A 14652-nucleotide genomic window follows, 5' to 3' on the forward strand; every position below is an offset into this window, starting at 1 on the left:
AGCCCTGGGGCTGACGGATAGAGTTAGGCGCCCACCTCCTGCAATGTCCCCAGAGTAGTAGGGACTTGGGTACTGGGATGCATGATTGCTCATATGGCTCTGGCCCAGAGCATCCAGGCGCGATGCGTGGGCCCTGCCACGGAGATCTTGGCCGGTGCCCTCAGGTGAGGCGATTGCGGAGTTTGGCAACACCGGGTTCCGGGCACCGGAATTTCTAGATGCTTCCAGGCGCCCGTGGTTTTGGGGACTCCGGAGGGGCAGGGTTGGTGGATTTGTGTCCGCTACCTCCAGTACAACGCGGGCCCCACCCCACAAACAGTGCCTCACACTGGAGCGTAATAGTTACTTTCTGCCGTCCGCATCCTCCAGCTGTCAAAGGTGAAGACACACACACACACGATTCTATTTTCTCCGCTCATTGGCATGCACTTGACCTTAAGGCGAAAAATCCGTGGCCTAGGTGTTTTGGGGTGGTGGCTGTTTTGTTTTGTTCTTCCAGTCCCTCCCCACCTCCACCCCCACACCCCATGGCTCGTCGGCCCAGGCTCCAGCGATGCCGTTCCACCCTCCATAGCCCCTTCCCATTCCTTAACTGTCCTAGCCGACTGAACCCTTCCTCAGCCCTGGCCTCCTTCCTGGCGCGCAAAGATGGCAATGTGAACTTCCCACCAAGTGCCAGAGACAGATGCTCCTATTTAGCACCCTCCCGCCCCCCACTTGCTTTCTTTCCCCTAAGGCGTGTGCGGCCTTAAGGAGGGGGAATCCAAGGTTCTCAAAGCTCCCCTTGGGACACCTCCCTTTACCTCCTGAGTCTCCATTCCTCTAACCTCCTCTGTAAGCCTTGACCACTTCCCGACCCGTGGGCATTTTACAGTCTTCGAATCTAACCTGAGATCTGCCCACAGGAGGAAGGTGTCCGAAAAAGAGGGTCTCCGCCCGGCAAATAGCCCCCGGGCTGCATCCCTCCGCCCTTCCCCCTCTCCCCTGCTGTTCTGCCAAGTAGCCGCAGACTGAGATTCCCTGGCTGCGGGAGAACACGTGCCTCCTGGGCAGACACCCCAGCCCCTCCCCGCAAGCATGGATCTCCGGGACCCACCTTACGTGCAGCAGCTCTGAGATGTGGCAGGATATGAGCTGACTATGAAAGGGGCTGCCAAATGGCGCTCGTGAAGAATGGAGAAACTAGCATCCCAGTGTCCCAGAGTCCAAGGCAGTTCGTGTAGAGGATCCTATTCCATGAAGAACAGGGCCGTTAACCTGGGAATTTCCTTCACACACACAGCCAGTGTAGAAACATTGGCTACCCAACCACAAACCTTTTTTTTTTTTTTTAATGGCTATTTTCTGAGTTATCTGGATAATCACCTGCTTCTCTCCAATTGCCTTTGCTTGTATAGACACAGCCCAAACAGTGCTATTTCCTGTTCTGCAGTCTTTCCTCTAGTGGAAGTCGGTATTGGTTAGTGGTTAAGAGTGCCGGCTGTGGAATCTGGAGTTCCAGTCCCTACCCTGCCCCTTCCCAGCTGTCACACCTTGTCTAGCCTCTCAGCCAGCACTTCAGAACCCTCTTACACACAACAGCAACAACAGCAGCAAGCAGAAATTTCATGATCTACCTTGTAGAAATGCATTGAGAATGAAATGAGATGAGCTTGAAAATCAGGGGAATGGTGAGAATGTAACATGATGTCTAGGAATACTCCTAGCATGGGTCAGGCACTTACCTGGCACTCAATGCCTGCTCTTCTAGAAAAAAAGCAGCTCTGAACACAGAGGTTTTCAAACTCCTGTGGTGGCAAAACCGGACCTCACATGACAAGACATAGTCTTGATTTATTCCACTTGCTAGGAATACTCTTCACTGAATAAATATGAATGCATTTGATTACTGGGTATTTCCCCAGACCTCATCGGGCTGCTTGCAAATTAATATCAATGTGCAATTTTATTTTCCCAAAGTTTCGAACAAAACCATCTAGTCCCAAGGACTTCAGAAAGAGTTGTGAGTTTTATCTGCTAATATTAATAATGAGTGTGCTGAGATTATACCCCAGAAGCAATAAGCTTCATGTCAGCAGGACCTCATCTGTGTTTTTCATGGCTGGAACCCCAGTCCTCAGAACAGTGCCTGACACTTTGTAGGTGCTTTGTAGTAACAACCAAATGAATGGGCGAATGGATGAAAGAATTATTTCAGAGGACAGTGTTAAGGAGAATCAACTTGAAATCCCTTTTGACCCTTCAATAGTGGGTAGGGGTGGGGACTGCCTTAGAAAGCCAGGCTCAGTTGTAAGCACCAGTCCCATTATGGTATTGATTGGTTTGGCTGGGAAATGAGCAGACAGTTGGAAGGAGAGATATCAATGCCTTTCCATCTGTGAAGGTTCGTGTTCGACAGACCTCCAGTTTATGGAACTTCATGTTTCCCCTTGCAAACCGTGTGTGCATTTGGGTGTGTGCCTCAGATTGAGTCATCCGAAGACATACTGGCAAGGCATTACCACGCTCTACTCATTAAAAATGCTTTTGAATCTGTGGAACAAATAAATCAATATTTTTGGCTGCTCTCCCAACCGGATTATTCACAAAGCAGAGTGCAAGATAAGGAATTTATGAACGACTGCATCCCTGTGCCGCCTTTCCCAGCAGGAGAAAGCAGGACCTGGGTTGTCATTCTGGGAAAATCTACCCCCCTTTTATGCCCAGCAAATAATATTTTATGGCCCTGGGTTTATGGTGGTGTTTTAATGATCTGCTGTAGAAAGCGGTTTTCTCTCCAGTCACTAGAATTTGTCAAGAAAGGCTGGAGGCCATAAAAGAGGGATGGGCCCCAGGGGCAAACAGGCTCCATCTTCTGAAATAAACTAATAAAGAGCCCCAAGATGTTTACTCCTTCGCCTCAGAGTCAAGACCAGCAGGGCTGTGTGAGCAGGGCCACAGATGGAGCCCTAAAGAAGACAAAGAGGCCGGAAAGGGGTCAGGGGCTTCCTCACCACCACATGGCCACAGTCAAAGTAATACCATCACTTTGTGCTGCCACTGGCCTGTGAGGGGAAAAGGCTCGCTTGAAATTATAGGACAATTTTGGATTCTGGGTTGACTCCAGGAGGCTCGTTGAGACTCTCAAGTTCTCCTTGCACTGGGCCTGATTACTCACTATGCCCTCCTAACTTACTTATGTGTTATATGCCAATTATCCCAGTACCATTTGTTGAATAGGGTGTCCTTCCCTCATATAACACTTACGTGTTATGTGTTATGTGTTAATGTCATGTTGACTATGACCATTTCATAGTCAATGGTGCCTTGGGGGGCACTAAATGGATGCTTTAATTTTGTTTCATGTTAGGGAACATGAGGGTCAGATGGATGTGAATCTGAATTCCAGCTCTGCCTCTTGCTGACTGAGTGACCCTGTAGTGGTCACTTACCCTTTTGAGCCTCAATTTTCTCACCTCTACAGTGGAGATAGGAAACAAACATATTAGGATTGTTCTCATAATTGAGATAATGTATAAAAGACTTTGGTCCAGCTCTGCCCATGGAGACAGCTTGATGAATGGCAGCTACTGTGATTATTTCTGCACTGTAAATGTCTCTCCCTGGGTCCCCAGTGAAATCTGGAGAAAAACTAGGAGCCTGAGGAGAGTAGGGGTAAGAGCTGGGAAGAGGAGAGAAATGTAGCAATTATAGGATCACCGGCTATGCCTATATGATGGAATTCAACAAAGATGAGGCAGGTATGTGCTGAGATAATAATCAGTAATAAACAATCATAATAATTGCTGGCAACACTTACTGAGCTCTATGTGCCAGATGGCAGTCCTGTCTAAACTCTTTACATTCATTGCCTTGTTTCGTCCTCACTACTTTGTGAGATAGATCCTATTATTATCTGCGTTGTGGAGAAAAGGGAAAGTTCAAAGAGGTCCTGATTTTGATAAAGTCAAGCTGTTTTAGGAGTTGTGAATCCTGACAGCTTCTGATTTCACTCCACTGAACACCAGACATGCACATAACCAGATTCAGCCACACCAGGAATACCTGATTCAAGCCCAGCTCAATGGAGCTGTCAAAGATTTGTTCTTATTTCATTAACTGGCTGGCTTTGATGTCTCTGCCCTTGCCCCACCGCCCTCAAGAAGATAGCATCCATACTCAGCAATTCACCTTGAATTCTTACCTTGTATTGGGCAGTGCCCTGAGAATTCCTTTCTCTCTGGAAATAGCTTGTTATCCCTGAAGAAGCGAATGAGGGCATGAGGGCTGTCTCTCCCTAATGCTGCTCAGGTCACGTCACATCTCTGCTTAAAGCCCTTCAGAGGCTCTCCAGAGTTTATCAGATAAAATCAAAACAAGTTAACCTGGACTTCAGGACAGCGTCATCCACATGCATCCTTTGTGCTTGTTCTTCCCTCTGCCTGCAACGCTGTCCCTTCTGACCAGTCACCTTCACTCCCTTTAAGTCACCTCCTCATCGTACACATCAATCTCAAAGAAGCTGCTGTCCTTCCCCCATGATTCTCTGCTCTCTTACTTTGTCTGATTGTCTTCTTTCATCTTGATATAAAATTATCTTATTTACAAGTGTATTTGTTTACTTGTCTGTCTTGTTTTCTCTCAATAGAATGTAAGCTCCAGGAGGGCAAGGACCTGGTTGGCCTTGTTCATAGTTGTGACACAACCCCCTACTGACGCACACAAAGAACGTGTTCTAAATAAGTGAATAAGGGAATGATCTTACCTTTGGCCATGCCACTGCTAAGCAAAAGTTTGAACCCGTGGTAATCTGACTTTAAATATAAGGGACTTAATCACCATACTTTACCTATAAATAAAGACAAAACTATTTTTTAGAAGATGTCTCTCTGGTTTCCCATATGTGCCCCCACTTTTTCCCTTGGTCTCACCTGCATAAGGCTTGGCTTAGTGGAAAGAGTCTAATAAGATAAATAGTTTTCATCTGAAGAAAGACGGGATTCCATTTACTCTCCCCTTTTGTCATAGTGTTTCTTCTGAAAAGTTGCTTGCTCCTAATTGGCATGTTTTATGAATGGTAGCTGGTATGTTCAGTCCTGTGTTTTCCATTTCATATTCTATGTGACCCACTGATCATCTACATGCTGGGTTTAGAAGAATATAGATTAACCGCTTCTAGGGAATACAAATCCCTTAACTTACATGGAAGAAGCAGACTTTTTTTTTTTTCTCAGAGAGACAGGAGAAAATGCTGGGATTGTATTTTGTTTTATTTTATTTATTTATTTTTGCAATTGTCAACATTATATGTCTAAATCTGTGGCTTGGAGTTTTGGAAATCTGATTTGACTATTCTCAATAATTACTTTTGTTCTCAAACAACTCAAACATGGCCATACTCCTGGGTATGTATTAATAATAGCAGGTTTTTAAACTGCTCGGCTAAGTCCATTCTCTGGAACGGAAATCTAGAAAAATGGAGTGTTTTCAAAGTTTTCAAATTCAGCATGCTGTGAAAACAGATGGCAGAAGTATAAGAGCTCATTAGAAAGCAGCCAGCTAATGCTCAGGTTTGGTCCAAACTGGATTCAAACATATTAGGTTGGTACAAAAGTAATTGCGGTTTTTGCCATTACTTTTTTTTTTCTTTTTTCTTTTTTTGAGACGGAATCTCGCTCTGTCGCCCAGGTTGGAGTGCAGTGGCGCGATCTCAGCTCACTGCAAGCTCCATCTCCTGGGTTCAGGCCATTCTCCTGCCTCAGCCTCCCGAGTACCTGGGACTACAGGCGCCCGCCACTGCACCCGGCTAATTTTTTTTTTTTTTGTATTTTTAGTAGAGACGGAGTTTCACCGTGGTCTCGATCTCCTGACCTTGTGATCCGCCCGCCTCAGCCTCCCAAAGTGCTGGGATTACAGGCGTGAGCCACCTTTTTTTTTTTTTTTGACAGAGTCTCGCTCTTGTCTCCCAGGCTGGAGTGCAGTGGTGCGATCTTGGCTCACTGCAACCTCCGCCCCCCGGGTTCAAGCGATTCTCCTGCCTCAGCCTCCCGAGTAGCTGGGATCAAAGGTGCCTGCCACCACACCTGGCTAATTTTTGTATTTTTAGTAGAGACAGGGTTTCACCATCTCGGCCAGGCTGGTCTTCAACTCCTGACCTCATGATCCACCCACCTCAGCCTCCCAAAGTGCTGGGATTACAGGCGTGAGCCACCGCGCCAGGCTGCCATTACTTTTAATGACAAAATTAAATAGATCAAACTTATCCCTTCCAGATAAGAAGCAACAAACAGTCCTCCTTTCATGGCCACCTGGAAAGCCTACCTGGGGACACATTTGGACAAGTGTGAGACTTTGGCCAAAGAATAAAAGTGCATCCTCAAATCTCAAGACTACCACATAACATAATTTTTAAAAATTTTTCTATAAATAAAATTGATTCATTTTTAATTGACAAAAATTGTACATACACCTGGTGTACAACATGATGTTTTGAAACATGTATACTTGGTGAAAAGGCTAAATCAAGCTAATTATTATATCCATTACTTCACACACTTAACATTCTTTTGTGATGAGCACAGTGAAAATTTGTAGTCTTAGCAATTTTCAAGTACCCAATACCTTGTTATTAACTATAGCTGCCATATTATACAATAGATCTCTTGAACTTATTTCTCCTATCTAACTGAAAGTTTGCATCATTTGACCAACATCTCCTTAGACCTCGTCCCTCTCCCTACCTTGGCAACCACCATTCTACTCTTGAATTCTGTAAGTTCAACTTTTTTATATTTCGTATATAAGTGGGATCATGCAGTATTTGCCTTTCTGTGCCTGGCTTATTTAACTTAGCATAATCTCCTCTAGGTTCATTCATGCTGTCTCAAATGATAAGATTTTCTTCTTTTGTAAGACTGAATAGTATCCCATTGTGTATATATGCCACGTTTGTCTTATCAGTTCACCCACTGATGAACACTTGATTCCATATCTCCATATTTATTGTAATAAATAATGCTGTAATGAACATGGGAGTGCAGGTATCTTTTTAATATGCTGATCTCATTTCCTTATATACTTAGAAGTGGAATTGCTGGATCATATGGTAGTTTTTCATTTTTAGCTTTCTAAGGAACCTCAATGCTGTTTTTCATAATGGCTGCATTAATTTACATTCCCACTGATAAACGTTACACAATTTTTAATATTAAACCAATGGAGAGAAAAATGGTAAGAGAGCTACACAATACTTCAACATTTCTAAGTGAAAGGGACAGAGTTTAGTCATTCAGTAAGTTACTTGGTATTTCTGACATCAAGCTGTACACAAAACATCTAGGAAGCTGACTGACTGTATTTTTTTAACTTTTCAAGAATGCTCTGAAAAGTTAGAACATAAAAATTTTACATGTTTTTGAATTTTAACATGAGTTACCCTAATACTTTTTTTTCATTGTAAATATCCCCAACCTCCTTAAAAGATACCTGATGTAATTCTAAACGGCAGAATTAAATCTCAAGTCCTTTTAATTTTGTGTACTTTGCTGCTATAATCATCAATGGTGAAAAAAATGACACTGTTATGACTTCCCCAAAATCTCTCAATGAATCAGTGAATTTTAGATAAAAGCTTCTTTTCTCCACTCAGTTTAACCTTCAGTTCAGTGATCTATATGTGTCCATTAAGGTCAAATGACAATTCATTGGCTTTGAAAAACATCAGAAATATTCCCAGGGCAAAAGATCCCCATGTCATTGAATGTATTTAAGGTAAGTGGTTTTGACTTAAGCAAAGATTTCTCCTTAACCCAAGAGAAAAGCAGTCACTCTTTGGAAATACCACAGAATTCAGGAAAGTGAAGTGAATAATAGCAAAGGATTAAATTTACCTATTCCGGCAGGTACATATATCTACTGAGTATATACAGGAACATGATGGCTCCACTCACGTGTCACTTGCGGACAACCCTCTTCTGCTCAACCCAGGAGCATGATCCTCCCCCCGTGGCCCTCAGTCCTTAGTCATGCAGCTATGTCATAACAGAGATTAGTGGGAACATAAGCGCCTTCCCTCTCTTGTGCTGCATGCATGCTCCATTCAAGGAGGTTTGAAAATCTCTCTTTGCTATTTGAAAATGGGATTCCATCCAGAGGATATCAACATCTATTTCAAAATTTGCCAACAGAAAATAAAAGCAAATCATAAATTTAAAGAGTTTATTGGGACTGAATTATAGCTACAAAAAATAAATCAAAGAGTAGCTTGAAGCTTATGGAAAGTAAGGGCCGTAGACATGACCGATACGCTGTGCATTCATTCATTCATCCCATTGTTTGCTCTTTCAACAAATATTTACGGGTCACCTACTGTGGATCATCAACTATTCATTTAAGCATTTGCGGCCCACCCATTCATTCATTCGTCAAATTAGTATTGTACATGCCAGATCACACTGGTTTGTCCATTTTAGTCAACAGATAATTACTGAGCACTTGCTGAGTGCCAGACTTGAACAGGCTCTGGAAGACAGTCCCAAATGCGTAGGTGAGGTGGGAGCCCCCTAAATATGTTTGTAAACATATCCTGGATGTTACTGCTACATGGGCAGTCATTAAGCCTGTGGCCTCTTAGCTCAGTAGTCCTGGAACAGGGCTAAAGGGCTGAAAGCCCAAGTTCAACATTAGGGATTCCTCCTTGTGCTGGCTAGCTAACCCTAGAAATCTGTCCAAAGGGGGTCCAGCAAGCAAGTGAGTCACTCACTATTAGGACACAAACACTCGGCAGCGGCCATTTCGTTGGCAGGGCTTCCAAGCACTGTCATCCAACAGATTAGGCACTTTGGACTCTGTTAGAGAAGGCTGGTTTGAGAGAGGGAGAACTTAGAACTAAAACAGTCTCTTGTTTACAATCCCCACTACCCCACAGCAAATAGAATTTTCTCCTACTTCTCTTCAAATGCACTCCCTCTAGTCTGTGCTGAGCATTTTACATATGTAATATCATTGAGCCTGACTGGAATATTAGTAATGTATATTAATATTCCAACGTTACAGATGAGGAGAGTAAGCTCCAAAAGATGAAGCAACTTGCCCAAGGTCACATAGGCAGAATTTAAATGAGCCCTGTAAATCAAGAGCTGTGATTCCTGCTAAGGGCAAAAGCAGACAGGAGCAGTAGAAAAATAGGAGAGATGAAGAAAGATAGAAGGGAAGAGCCAAGAGAGGTGGGAAGGATGGAAGAAAAGGATGGAGAAGGGAATTAGGAAGAAAGAAAGATGCCAAGACAATTCTCCCAGAAGAGCAGTGAGAAAGAATTACATTTGTCCTCTACTTGTCATCTACAGAGGTTAAAATGAAATCCTGGCAGGATTTCAAATTATTGTATTCATGTTTAAATCAAAATTGTAATCATTTGCCTGTTGCCATACACCTCATGAAGTGTCCACAAGGCCAAAATTAGGTGGCTTCTTTCTATTTGTTTTGTTTTGAATCCAGCAGTGCAGACTCATAATGGCACATTCTTCAGTTTGCTTCCAGGTGTCTTCCTTATGTGACAACTGTCATGCTGTTTATGATGGAGTTTTCACTTGAGCCTTAAGACCATGTTCATACCTTTGAACAGTGTCACCCCAGTTAGGGACTTGATTTCCAGGGTTATCAATTGCTTCCTTTTTGGAAAACTCCCCAGATTATCTACTATGGATGTGCCAGGAATTATGCTAATCAGTGAGGATGGTGAACTAAATGAGCCACGGCTCCTGCTCTCAAGGACTCACAATAAAGCAGAGTATCCAGGCCTGCACAATAAGGATGATGAGAGTAACGCTGATTAATGCTATGCAATGAGGTACATGGGAGACACGAGGCATAGAGGAAAAGTAGATGCACTACTGAAGAAAGAAGACAAAGGATTATGTCAGCTATGGAGACAGAGCACCTAGTCTGAACACCTGTCCAGCATCAATTCTTTCTTCTTCTGTTAAGAGCACCTTTGACTCTCCTCTGAGGACTCACCTATACTCTCCTTCCGGGACAGATGATTTGGTGGGGCTAGCTCCAACCCCTGACTTAAGGTAGGGGCATGTGACTAAGGTCGGGCCCATCAGAAAACAGTCATGTGACACAGACTAGACTAACAGGGATAGTCTCAGGATTTTTTTTTTTTTTCAATAGAGACAGAGGGGAGCCACCTTTCCTTTGAAATTTTTAACCTCTTTGGTTGTAAATGTGGAGTTTCTGGGTAAGGGTTGGGAGGCATCATATAACAAAAGCAACATTGAAGATGAAGGCAGGCTAGAAGTAAAGCCCAGCAATGCCAAGAAAAATGGGACACTGGTCTTCTGACCTCATTAGAGCCCTCAATCCAGTTGTGCCTAAGGCCATTATGCTCCTTGGAAATCAAGGTTTATCCCTTGCAGTTGAAAGAGCTCTGACAATACAAAAATGTTTGGTTGTTTGAGAAAAATTAATGTTTAAGTAAAAAAGACAAAGTCAGGTTTAGAGTTAAATGGAAGATCCCTGTTCCCTGCTGGGATTTGGACAGCCTCACAGAGGCTACAGGAGGTTTGATCTTCTCTTGAGGCAGAATATCTTGTCCGGCCAGGAAGAAACCATGGGAAGTGAATGCTGAAGAATTAATGGTGCAGAGTGGGAGGAGATTCCATATGTGAGTAAAGCAAGTGGCTTGGAGTACTTTGAGGACGAGCCCATGAATGCAAAGCAGGAAAACAGTAGGTGAGTAGTTCTCTTAGAGACAGACCACTCTGAGGCTGACTGACAGAAGATGCAGCCTGTGACCTACACCTACATCTACAGGACATCTGGCTTTGACATATTTGGGACTATCAGTGGGAAAGTCACCAACTGTCTTTGAAAAGTTCTCTTGATTGCTGTGCTTTTTCTGATACTATTTCATTTTGGAAACATAATTTAAATGGTTTAAGTAAACTAAATCCATTAGCGGTTGACTTTAAGTGCTAAAGTCTACATTTTCACAGGTGAGAAGAAAAGACCTTAGATGCCCTATGCCCATTAGAAATAAAATTTAAGGCCGGGCACAGTGGCTCATGCCTGTATTCCCAGCACTTTGGGAGGCCAAGGCAGGCAGATCACTTGAGGTCAGGAGTTCGAGACCAGCCTGGCTAACATGGTGAAACCCCCATCTCTATTAAAAATACAAACATTAGCCAGGCTTGATGGCGCATGCCTGTAGTCCCAGCTACTTGGGAGGCTGAGACAGGAGAATCAACTGAACCCAGGAGGCAGAGGCTGCAGTGAGCCGAGATAGCGCCACTGCACTCCATCATAGGCAACAGAACAAGGCTCCGTCTCAAAAAAAATTTTTTTTAATTGAATTAACTAGATTTTCCTTGTGGATTCAGCAATTTATCCCACAGTAAACACTCACTGTAAGCCTCCTATGTACCAGCCAGGGCCACAGAGTTGGGCAAAAATTAGATAAATTTCTGCCCTTCTGGAAATGAGAAAACAGGATTCACAGTGTTTATCATGTAGTTTTTTCTTAGTAAATGTCAGCTCTTCATAGCTACCCTGCAGGATTGCACCTGGAAAATCAAGAGCTTGGGCTAAATCGGTATTGACAGAAAAATATACTATGGGAATTTGCATAAATCCCTGACACAATTTCCTTTTGATTTGCTATTTTCCTAAATCTAAAGTGCTCACAGAATGAGAATATTGTTAATGGATTGCCATAAATACCCAAGTTAAGCACAAACTCTGATGAGTTAAGTTTTGGTTCACTAAGAACTAGCACTCATTATACTTCTTCATGACACTAGAAAACGCATGCAGTTACTATTACACATATTATTAATGTGGACAATACTTCCTGACAGCTTGTCATGTGTTGGACATTCTGCTAAGCATAAAGGTAGCACAGGAACATTAAGTGATTTGCTTGGGGCCACTCAGCTAGGAAGTGGCAGAGACAGGTCTCAAACCTGTCTGTTCAACCCCAAAAGTCTATGAATTACTGAAGTAGAAATATTCTGAGTAATTCCCTGTGGCCATGAAATCATAGTTACTTCCTCAGAGCTTCACGTACTATTTAGATAGAGGAGAAAGCCTGGTTTACCACAGGAGTTCCAGCACCAACAAAGAGAATCAGAGATTTCATAGTGATGAAAAGTTCTGCTTTCAGTAGAGGTCTTTCCTTAGTTATAAAGAAGGAAAGAACATGACTCTGTAATAACGACTTCATTAAATGCAGCCCTACCCATCTATGGCCCTAAAACATTACCAACCAGAATCAAAAAAGAAGTAGAACGTTTTTTCTCTTGAGAATTTTCCAAGACTTTACAAACATGACCCCATTAATCCACTCAATACCCGGATGAGATAGGTAGTTGGAAGTTATTATTATTATCACTTTCAAGATAGAATATCTGAAGCCAAGAGAGATTAAGCAATTAGTTTGAGGTCAAATGGCGAGCCAGAGACAGGCCTGGGAATGAAACAATTATCTTCCGAAATTCCAATCAAATGCAAAAACTGATTGGCTGGCTACTACCATGTGCTAATATCCAGTTATATGCCCTCCTCCTTAAATGACTGGCCTTAAATGAGATTTCTGCAGCTGCATCGAACTGGATTGGTTCAACAGCAATGTCCAAACTGACATCAGATTTTTCTAAAGTATTGGCTAAAAAATAAAAAATACAACTCCTTGCTCCAAATGTGGTATTCATTTTACCTAGTTCTTACTTTTTTTTTTTTTTGAGACGGAGTCTCGCTCTGTCGCCCAGGCTGGAGTGCAGTGGCCGGATCTCAGCTCACTGCAAGCTCCGCCTGCCGGGTTTACGCCATTCTCCTGCCTCAGCCTCCCGAGTAGCTGGGACTACAGGCGCCCACCACCTCGCCCGGCTAGTTTTTTATATTTTTTAGTAGAGATGGGGTTTCACGGTGTTAGCCAGGATGGTCTCGATCTCCTGACCTCGTGATCCACCCGTCTCGGCCTCCCAAAGTGCTGGGATTAACAGGCTTGAGCCACCGCGCCCGGCCTTAGTTCTTACATTTAATCAGACCTGTGTGCACAGTTTTAGAGGATAAAGGGAGAATTGTTCTACAAAGAAGTGCTGGTTGTGTGTTCTTTTCTTTAGAGAATCTGTAGAACATAAAAAGGTTTAGGGAGCATCTTGCAATTTCTCTGATGTTGAGACTGAGAAAAGATGAACATAAATGATCTTTGAATTGTACAAAATCTGGAATCCAATTACTTACCTTTCAGTTCATGTTCACTCTTCAGTCAAATACCCTTTACTCTTTTCAGCTGTATACTTTTAACAGTAGGTAAAGTTGTATAATCCAAAGTCATAGGTTAGGAAAAGAGAAGACTTCCAGGTGGGCCAAGAGAAACCTATTCTTTGAGCTAATAATTCCAAGGGCATATGCAAAGAAAATCGGTATGTTGGAGAAAATGCTATTAATGACCCCTCTGGTCCAATTTTGCAAAAGGCCCTGCCCCTCCAAATTCCTGAAGCAAATTTTTATTCCTTTCTGTCCACTTGAGTCTTTGGTGATTTAAAATAAATTACTCTATCAATTTTGACTGGTTTGGGGCAAGGTGAGGTTTTGGTGAAATTGTTATTATCAAAAGGAAAATAAGGCCCCATTTAGTTAGATTGGTGGGAGGGCAACAACCCCTTTACAACTAGCCACATGTCATGCTATGAGCTTGTTCTTTAAGAATTCAGTGGCCACTTTTGGATTTGTTGGATTTCAGTTTATTTGAGCAGCCAAATCAGACTCTTGGAGAAATTCTTCTCCCATGACTTCATAATTTCTGGAAGTACAGGAGATTTGGGACTGGTCACCTCAAGAAATTCCAATTCTGTCTCCCATCACTGCTCAATCTGTTCAATCTTTTTTCAACCCCTTTGGTCCTGCGCTGATGGGGTTAGCTCCTTTCAGAAACACCAACTGTCAGACATGCCTAGTGCAGGGATGCTAGCTTGCTAATGCACAGACATTGTGAGGGAAACAATTTTAAAGCTTTTCTATTTTCTTTTTTTCAAAAATGGAACACTTCTGTGGGATCGAAAGTCAAGACAGTTCCTTCGCTGCAACCCAGTTCCACCTCGTTTTCTCAAGCTAAAAACATAATGTTCAGAAACCAGAACATCATCAGCTAGAGTTTGGGACCCAAATCTGACACCTTGCAAAGATCTATCTTAAGCACTTCCAAATGGCCTTATAATGTCTTAATATTTCCAAAAGTCCTAGTAGGTTTCAGACATGGGATATTTCCATAGAACCGATTCAGCTACTTTGTTTGAAGAATGTTGAACAACGTGGCAAACAATCGTGCTGTAAAATCAACTAAGACAGGCAACTGTATTACAAAAGAACATTGAAAACCAAGGCTACAGATTTTGGACATAGGCAAAGGTACGGATTCCTAACCAACCCATGGCTAATCCTAAAGCCTTAATTCTTACAGATGTGTAAATATGCAGCATGTGTGTGGGAAAGAGGAAATGGTCCTATTCAAACCGAAGGCTTATGGTGCGTATGCCATGCTGGCATTAGGCCTTTTTCTGTTTTTCTAACCAGGCCCACATTTCTTATCACACAAGTTGGGCAGGTCTTTCCTGAATTTTTAAAACCTGGTGTTTTATTGTCCAAAACTCTTGCTCTCAACTTGAGTTCATG

Source organism: Trachypithecus francoisi, unplaced genomic scaffold, assembly GCF_009764315.1.
Source record: "Trachypithecus francoisi isolate TF-2019V2 unplaced genomic scaffold, Tfra_2.0 Lachesis_group0, whole genome shotgun sequence".
NCBI lineage: Eukaryota > Metazoa > Chordata > Mammalia > Primates > Cercopithecidae > Trachypithecus > Trachypithecus francoisi.